Source organism: Octopus sinensis, linkage group LG7 (assembly GCF_006345805.1).
Source record: "Octopus sinensis linkage group LG7, ASM634580v1, whole genome shotgun sequence".
Classification (NCBI taxonomy): Eukaryota; Metazoa; Mollusca; class Cephalopoda; order Octopoda; family Octopodidae; genus Octopus; species Octopus sinensis.
In genome coordinates, this window is record NC_043003.1 from 37,391,303 (window position 1) to 37,400,866 (window position 9,564).

Here is a 9,564-nt window from a genome sequence, read left to right on the forward strand (position 1 = left end):
CCACTGGGCCATTGCGCCTCCGCACAAGTTAATGTATAAAAATCAAAATAGGAATTTTGAAAGAAGTTTCTATAAAACTAGTTTTATAGAACTATAAAAACTATGACGGTCCACCAGAAAAAGTAATAATCAAAGGGGTCCATAAGGGGAAAATGTTGAGTCTATACCTCTGGTATAGACTCAACAACATGATTTACCTGTTTTTGTGTATCGCCTGCACTGAATCAATTGCCTAACTACTTTATCCAGTGGCTTGTTGACACCACTATCATATCAGCTCTGTGTGTGTATATGTATGTGTCTGTGTGTTAGATGCATGTACATCACTCGACACGTCTTCATTCGTGTGAGCTAAGCTTTTGTTTTTGTTTTGTTTTTTCGCTGAGAATGCTCTATTATAAATTAAAAAGTAGTTGAAGCTTTGATAAAAAAAAAAATGTGTGTGAAAGAAATATGACAGAAAGGACTAAAAGTCAATATGTTGACATAAGGTCAATGTCAGAATGTTAAATTTCCGGAACATTGTATTGCTGCAACGCGTCGACTGGAACAATGAAACAGAATATCATTGCATTGTAGTTAGTTGGTCGATGATACGAGGGCTACGGAGTGCCGATACAAAGCTGACGGAATGAAACACACAGGAATGGAACGAACGCTTATATCTAAATGGATAGATATATAGATAGATATATAGATAGATAGGTAGATAGATAGATAGATAGATAGACAGACAGACAGACAGACAGACAGACAGACAGACAGACAGACAAGAAAACAGACAGACAGACAGATAGATAGATAGATAGATAGATAGATAGATAGATAGATAGATAGATAGATAGATAGATAGATAGATGCGTGGATGGGTGGATGGATGGATGGATGGATGGATGGATGGATGGATGGATGGATAGATGGATGGATGGATGGATGGATGGGTGGATGGACGGACGAATGGATGGTTGAACGGAGGACGGACGGATAGGTGGGCAAGCAGGCAGGCAGGCAGGCAGGCAGGCAGATAGACAGACAGACAGACAGACAGACAGACAGATAGATAGATAGATAGATAGATAGATAGATAGATAGATAGATAGATAGATAGATGCATGTATCAGTTCAGTAACATCCAGTAAATAGTGGTCAACGGATTGTTAGCATCTAGCATATCTTGTATAGAATAATCGAAGGAAAAAAATAATCGATTAAATTTCATTGATCAATATATTAGATACACTCTGTCTCAATATCAAGATTAATAGAGTAATCCCGAGTATGCGATAAGTAAATATGACAGGAATCAATAGATTCATACAGTTAAGCACTGCGCATTTTCCCAAAGTACATAAAAATTTTAATTATGAAGGTGAAATTACACATAATTTATAAAAACAAAATCTTTTCTTCAGGTGTGAACTGCGTGGTATCAAGCCTTATAGTCCAATGATTATCAAACTATAACCATAAATACACACCCACACATACGCAAATACATATCTATATATATATATATATATAATGTGTGGTTGTGTGGTGTGTTGGTGTGTGTTGTGTGTGTGTGTGATGTGTTTTTTGTGTGTGGTAAGTAGCATGGCTATTAGAAAGACACTTGCCCAAGGTTCCACTGCGTGGAACCATGGGCAAGTGTCTTCTACTATAGCCATGGCCGACCAAAGCCTTGTGATTGATTTGATAGAAGGAAACTGAAAGAAGCCTATCGTGTATATATGGGTGTTGACTGTGTTGTCACCACTTTGCTTGAGAACCGATGTTGGGTGTTTTTCGTCCCCGAAAACTAGCGTTCGGCAAAAGAGACCGATAGAATAAGTACTAGGCTTACAAAGAAATAAGTCCCCGGGGTCGAAACATAAAGGGAAAAAATAAAAGAATACATAAAAAAGGCGAAAATGTAGAAATATTGTGACCAACCAATTGCTTACTCAGCTAACCCTATATTATATAATATTATTCTATATATATATATATATATATATATTATATATATATCATTTATGTATGTATTATAAATGCATGTATGTATGCGTGTTTGTATGTATGTATACTTTTTCCTTTACTACACTTGTTTCATTCATCTGACTTCAGCCATACAGAGGTACCGCTTTGAAGGGTTTTCACCGAAAAATCGCACCGGGGGACTTATGTTTTAAGCATAACATTTTTCTATCTGATCCCCTATCGCTCAGGTGGGCCGTATATATATATATTATATATGTATATATATACATATATATATATATCTATATATATGTATATGGAGAGTTCCACAAAAAAACAAGACGAAGACAGGTGGTTACAATACAAACAGATGTATTAGTATAACGCTCGAGAAGTGAAAAAGTCTTTAACGTCTTTAACGGTTCGAGCTTACGCTCTTCCACAGAAAAGAACACAGAAAGAAGTAAGGAGAGAAAATAAAGAATGTGTAGTGGCTAGCGATCTATCATGGCAAATGCCGGACAGAAGGGTCACACAGGAGAGATAGGGAGAAGAGGAGATAATAAAGTAGTGGTGATCCCAAAACGAAGGTGGGCGTGAGTATGTATAAGAGATTTTGTATGTGCGTGTGGAAGAGGGCTGGTGATCTTTACGTGTGCATATGAATATGTGTAGGTGTGAAAATGTGGGTCTGGGAAGTGGTCATTGCTGGTGTTTGCGTGGTGGTGTGTTGTCATGTGATGTGTTGTATGGTCTGATGTGATGTGTTGTATGTTGTGTGTTGTATGGTATGGTGGTGTATGGTGTAGTGGTGTGTAGTGTGGTGTGATGGTGTTGGGGGATGGAGGAGACGAGAATAGGGAAAGCAAGGGTGGGGTGTGGGTTACGCTGAGGGTGGGAGTAGATGTGGGGTATGTGGGAGCGGGTGTAAGGGATGCGGTGGGGTGGAATGGGGACACACATACGGCGTGCTTCTTTCAATTTCTGACCGTCAAATCAGCTCACAAGCCTTTGGTCGGCTTGAGATTAAAGTAGAAAACACTTGCCCAAGGTGCCACGAAATGTAATTGAACCCGGAACCATGTGGTTAGGGAGCAAACTTCTTACCTCACAGCTACGCCTGCAACTATATACATAGATATATGTATGTATATATTTTCTCATTCATAAATTTTTTTCACTGAACGCTGGTATATACAGGAGAACTAGAATGCTCGCATCCCTTAAGGGAATTTAGTTCCTTGTCTTAATAAAATGTGTGTGTGTGTGTGTGTGGTGTGTGTGTGTGTGTGTGTGTGTGCGTGCATGTGTGCGTGCATGCGTGCGTGCGTGTGTGCGTGTGTGTGCGCGCGCGCTGTGTGTGTGTAATGTAAACCTGTCTGTTCAGCAATCTTACCTCACCAAATATGAAATATATTGGACATCAATTACACTCTTGTCGTTATGCAAGAACTACACGTTGTTCATCGCTAACGACTTTAAAGGGCGTAAAAATCAGCATATTTACTAAATACATTAAAAATGCAACTTCCCTCTCTCGCTATATCTGGAAGATCAAAAAAGAAAAGACATTCTCAACCGCCAATAATTTGGAGTATTGTCGAGAGAAAAACTGCAAATTCCAACGAGTTGTAGACTTTGCCTATATCAAAAAGGTTCCGTTAATGAAACAGCACGCGATAATCTTGGTTAGATAATCTGAGGAGTTATCTAACTTCCACCATATAAAGACATTTCTGTCAGAGAATTTTCAACTGGCTGCACATACCCAGCCAAGCGTAGCAAATACAAATTTCCGACAATCAGCCACGCGAAATAACCTCGCTCGTCGTTGACGATGCACCTCGGCCGAGTAGTCTTCCTTACACTTTAGCGAGGCCAAAGCATCTTTGGTCTCATGACCTACCATGACCATTAACAACCGACCTTATAAAGAATCAATACAGAACAGCTTCACAGAGATTTGCAGATGAACCGACATTCATGATAGCCACCTGACAAATTACATATGAACGCAAAATCTTAATTAATACAGAAATGACTCATTGACTATGTGTATATGTATATATATAAAGGTTGCTTTATAATTATAAAATCATAAAAACTGGACATTTACTGTAAAAAAATTAATACAAGCGTAGAGTCAATTTTATAAATTAACTATCTATCTCTCTATCTATGTGTGCGTATGTGCTTATATATATATATATATATAGCATATGTATAATATATATATATGCACCCACACATACACACACACATGTATATATATATAAAGTATATATATATGTATATATGTATGTAGTCACATATATGTACATACGCACATATACATAAATATATATATTTAAATTAATATATATATATACATATATATATACATGCATTGTGTGTGTGTGTCTGTATGTACGTATGTATGCAAAAAAATGCGTCACCATATTTGTGTATCCATTACATAGATATCTACATATCATTAAACACCCCATAAACACATACACATCCCGACATGGACATTTACGCACAAAATTTCACATACTCACATTACACCGCATAGGTATATATACACAGGCTACTATAAAAGATAGTTTATATTATCATAAGAAAAAATGCAAGATTTTTGTAATGTTTAATCCATCAATTTTGTTCGCTTTTTCTTTTCTTTTCTTTTCTTTTCTTTTTGTTGTGTTTTTTTTTTTTTTGCTGTTTTCTTCCCCACTTCCTCTCGCTTCTTCCCTATTGTATTTCACATAAACCTAATTTCTGTGATGTCCACGTGTGTGAATTTAGAGTTATATTCGTTAAAGATGTACGTGCATACACAAATGCATACGCACAAACGCACACACCTATACATGCATATATATATATATATATACGTTGATACATTTATATACAGACTTTGTGTGTGTTTGTGTGTGTGTGTATCTGTGTAGGAGGGGTGTCTGTTTAGGGGGTGCGCTATGTATGTGCATATATGTGTGTATGCCTGTTTGTGCGTGTGTAAATATATGTATGTACAGGTATGTTGATGCAAACAGGAAAAGTAGAACTCAAAATATCTGAATATATATATATTTTCATTAATATTTAGCAGAACAAAGTAACTCCGGATCCGAGAGTTTCGTGCCTTGACACTTACTTATCAAAGTGTGATATGTGCGAACGCCCGAAACTCTCGGGCCTTTATTTACTTTTACTTCCGCTAAATATTAACAAAAATATGTATATATACCTATATATGCATGTGTATATGTACATATATATATTTATATGCACATATATATATATATAACATATATATATATATATATATATATATTATATATATAATATATATATATATATATATATTATATATATAACGGGAAAGCTTTATGAAAATAAACAAAAGACGAAGGCAAATGGAGTACAACAAAACAATTGTATTAGTATGGCGCTCAGGAATATAAATAAAACAAGTTTTTACGTTTCGAGCCTACGCTCTTCAACAGAAAGATACACAGAAAAGAAACACGGAGAGAAACAAGGAGAGAAAAAAATGCGTGCAGAAGCTAGCGATTCAACATGGCGATCTGATTCCGGCCAGAAGTCAGAGATCAGACGTGAGACGCAAGAGCGAAAGTATGGGAGATAACAGGGTCAAATGACTTCGCCCCAACATAAGGGTGCGTGTGTGTATGAGAGAGTATGTAGTGCGTATGAAAGGTCTGGACGTGTGTATGTATGTATGATGTGATGTGTAACGTCGTATGGTGTAGTGTAGAGAGAGGAGATGAGGGGGAGGGGGAGATGAGGGGGAGAAAGAAGAGGGGGAGAAGAGGGGGAAAGGAAAGAGGAAAAGAGAAGAGGAGAAGGAGGGAGAGGGGGAGAAGGAAAGAAGGAGGGGGATGAAGGTGAGATGAGATGAGGGGAGAGGGTGAGAGGGGGGAAGAAGGAAAGAGGAGAACAGGAGGGAGGAGGGAGGAGGAGGGGATACATATATGCATATATATATATTTTATATACAGGAGGTAATGGATAAAATGTCGCCATTTTATATTCTAAATATCGCGCATGCGCATTGTTTGTTTTTGATTTTGTCGACCACACAGAATAGTAGGATCAGCTGGGCACCGTCTGTGAGAAAAACATCACCATAATGCTATTCACTCAGCCAGAAATTTGGAAATGACATGCTGTACTGCTTAGCAGCCGGAAGATTCAATACAAACATGTACCGAGAGTGAGAAAAATCAAACTTCCAGTCAACATCATGGTGTTAGAAGTGATTACTGGTGATGGTGACGTTATGCCTCTATTCATTTTCCCACGCGGCCTCAGACTCAACACAGAGGCCAACATCAAGTGCCTGAAGAAGATAGTGCTGCCCCGAGTCAAGAGAGGGTGGCTGCTGGAAGATGGCTGCCAACAGGACTCTGCACCATGCCACACAAGCAGGAGAACCCAGTGATGACTGTCAGAGAATTTCTGCGACCACATTATCCCTAATATCTCCTGTACTTGTCTAGCGTCTCGGGTTTGACTCGGGCACTTCCATGCTTTCTATGCTTTTCTGGGGTGGGGTATACGAAGACGATTTGGGGCCCTGTGTATGTGTAAGGAAAAGTGAACTTATTATGGTAAATAGAATAATGTTCATTTCGAAAATTCTAAAAACGTAAATCTCCTGTTGAGTTTCAGTTTCATCTTATAATTCTACAGACTGATTAAACATATAGGTTCCGAATTTTGGCACAAGGCCTGCAGGTTCGGAGAACGGGACTAAGTTGATTACATCGACCCCTATACTCTGTTGGTACTTATTTTATCGACTTCGAAAGGAGGAAAGGCGAAGTCGACCCCAGCATCATTTGAACTCAGAACGTGAAGACGAATGAAATACCGGCGTACGAACTGTTCCGTCAGCTCGCTACTCTCTGATTCCGGCCAGGAATATTACGAGCATCAAGTTGTATTAATAAAAACAAAACAAAAAATAAAGTTTTTACTAGTTTCTTTTTTTGTTTTTTGTTTTTCAAGTATTTACAATTAGCTATATTTATATGTACCTCTATTGTAACTCATGTGTTCACGCCTAAACTTAGCGATGTGTCTGGCCGTTTGCTATATCAATTCGAATAGATTACGTATCATCCCAGCCTACCACCATCTACCGTTCATCCACTGCTCATTAACCGGCTTTTAATCGCGTTACTCGACTTCACCGTATTGTTTTTTGTCCAAACATATACCATAATACTGCCATACTACCAACGCTTGCATCACAAAAATCAAGGAAATCTATTGCTCCCACCATATCAACAACCTATCACACACCCCTAGTAGTTTTGTAGTCCTTCAGTCCCACCTAATCCCTAGCTCCATCTATTTACAATCAACATCAACTGTATTCCTATTTCTTATAAACATAGTTTGAAGGTAGCTTGACGATCACAAAATAGTCACTTGATGTGAAGAATTGTAAGATGAAACTATACCAGTCACTGGACTATATTGATCTTTCTAATTCTTCAAATATAAATGTGTGTGTGTATCTGTTTTTATTGTCCTTGTTTGTGTGTGTATGTGTGTATGTGTGTATGTACATGTGGGTTTGTGAGTGTGTGTGTGTGTGTACGTGTGTGTGCATGTACTCACGTCTGCGTTTAAGAATATCGAGCTACGTACCTGTATTCTCTAAATTCCAATATTACCAATATCCTTGTCTCTCATCTCTGTCAAGTCATAAATAACAAGTATTTGTATTACTGTTATGTGTATTTACTAGAGCCTTCTCAAATACGATATTCTTAATGAGGCCTTACGTGGTCGCTCGTCCTGCTAGAAATAGCAACCAAATTTTTTTTCTCAAATCTTACACGCAATCTTAAAAAGAAAAGATGGGTGGTTAATACATTAGACAACACAGCCCTACATACATTAACTAAAATATTGAAGGGAAGTCCAAGGCAGGAATGCTTTTGATAAATAGCCCTGTTTTTTACGTTCACACCTCGAGTTGATCATCAAACATTTAGCAATTCAAACGTGACATTAGTCCAAGTACTAAGTGCAAAAAAAAGCAACAAAATATAAGATTTAACAAAATGGCGACCTGACAAAACAGAATAGCCATTAAGCTGCAATACATGTCATCCGACATAGAAGTACTAGTAAAGAACAACAACAAAAAACACGCAGCAATAATAACTTCTTTTTTATCTTATCTTAGGGAGCTATGACAGAACTCTGTATGGTCGCACGATCTGATAGAAATAGCAGTAAAATCTCCCTCAAATTACAACCAACCGTTTTAAATAAGGAAGATTTCACTGGGTTATCGAGTACTGGATGGGACGCCTTTACTAATACGTCTGTTGAATGAGAGATAGCCTGGGATAAACAACATGAACAACAAGAAAATGGTGGCATGAAACTGGAAATCAACAAAACAGCAGAGTTGGAGAGTAACAACACAATGGTAACATTGCGACGAAGCTGCTAAAATATCAAGAGAATATAAAGCAACGAAATATTACTGATGAAAATTACCACACAATAGCAACAAAATATATGCCTGAAATTACGCTATATAAAAAATAATGGTGAAAATAACAACGTATTAGCAACATAACATAAACTACAATGAATTATCAACATAGAAACAGACTAGCAACAAAATAGTATCTTGGCAACTATATGACGATAGGACAAAGTTGCTGAGCAATAACCATAGCAACGCAATAAGAATGTAACGACAAAATACCTTGCGAAATATCAACTTAACAGGGGAAGTTCAGTACCTATGCGAACGTCAACAACAAAAAGGACAATGAATTAGCAACATAACATAATATAATGAATTATCAACATAGAAACAGACTAGCAACACAATAGTATCTTGGAAACTATATGACGATTAGGACAAAGTTGCTAAGCAATAACCATAGCAACGCAATAAGTAATGTAACGCACAATACCTACCTTGCGAAATATCAACTAACAAGGAAGTACCTAAGCGACGTCAACAAAAAGGACCGCGAATTAGCAACATAACATAAACTATAATGAATTATCAACATAGAAACAGACTAGCAACAAAATAGTATCTTGGAAACTATATGACGATAGGACAAAGTTGCTAAGCAATAACCATAGCAACGCAATAAGAATGTAACGACAAAATACCTTGCGAAATATCAACTTAACAAGGAAGTACCTAAGCGACGTCAACAACAAAAAGGACAATGAATTAGCAACATAACATAAACTATAATGAATTATCAACATAGAAACAGACTAGCAACAAAATAGTATCTTGGCAACTATATGACGATAGGACAAAGTTGCTAAGCAATAACCATAGCAACGCAATAAGAATGTAACGACAAAATACCTTGCGAAATATCAACTTAACAAGGAAGTACCTAAGCGACGTCAACAACAAAAAGGACAATGATTAAACATAACATAATAACTATAATGATTATCAACATAGAAACAGACTAGCAACAAAATAGTATCTTGGCCAACTATATGACGATAGGACAAAGTTGCTAAGCATAACCATAGCAACGCAATAAGAATGTAACGACAAAATACCTTGCGAAATATCACTTAACAAGA

The 9,564-nt window shown here is 37.2% G+C and overlaps 1 long non-coding RNA gene across 1 annotated transcript in view; it reads left to right on the forward strand.

Moving 5' to 3' along the window:
* Nucleotides 1-52: 52 nt before the first annotated feature.
* LOC118764079 overlaps nt 53-9,564 on the forward strand; it is a 19,384-nt gene continuing 9,872 nt past the window's right edge. The window contains exons 1-2 of the long non-coding RNA XR_004999867.1: nt 53-122; nt 1,848-1,853. This is a non-coding gene — a long non-coding RNA (uncharacterized LOC118764079). The remainder of the gene's footprint in view (nt 123-1,847; nt 1,854-9,564) is intronic.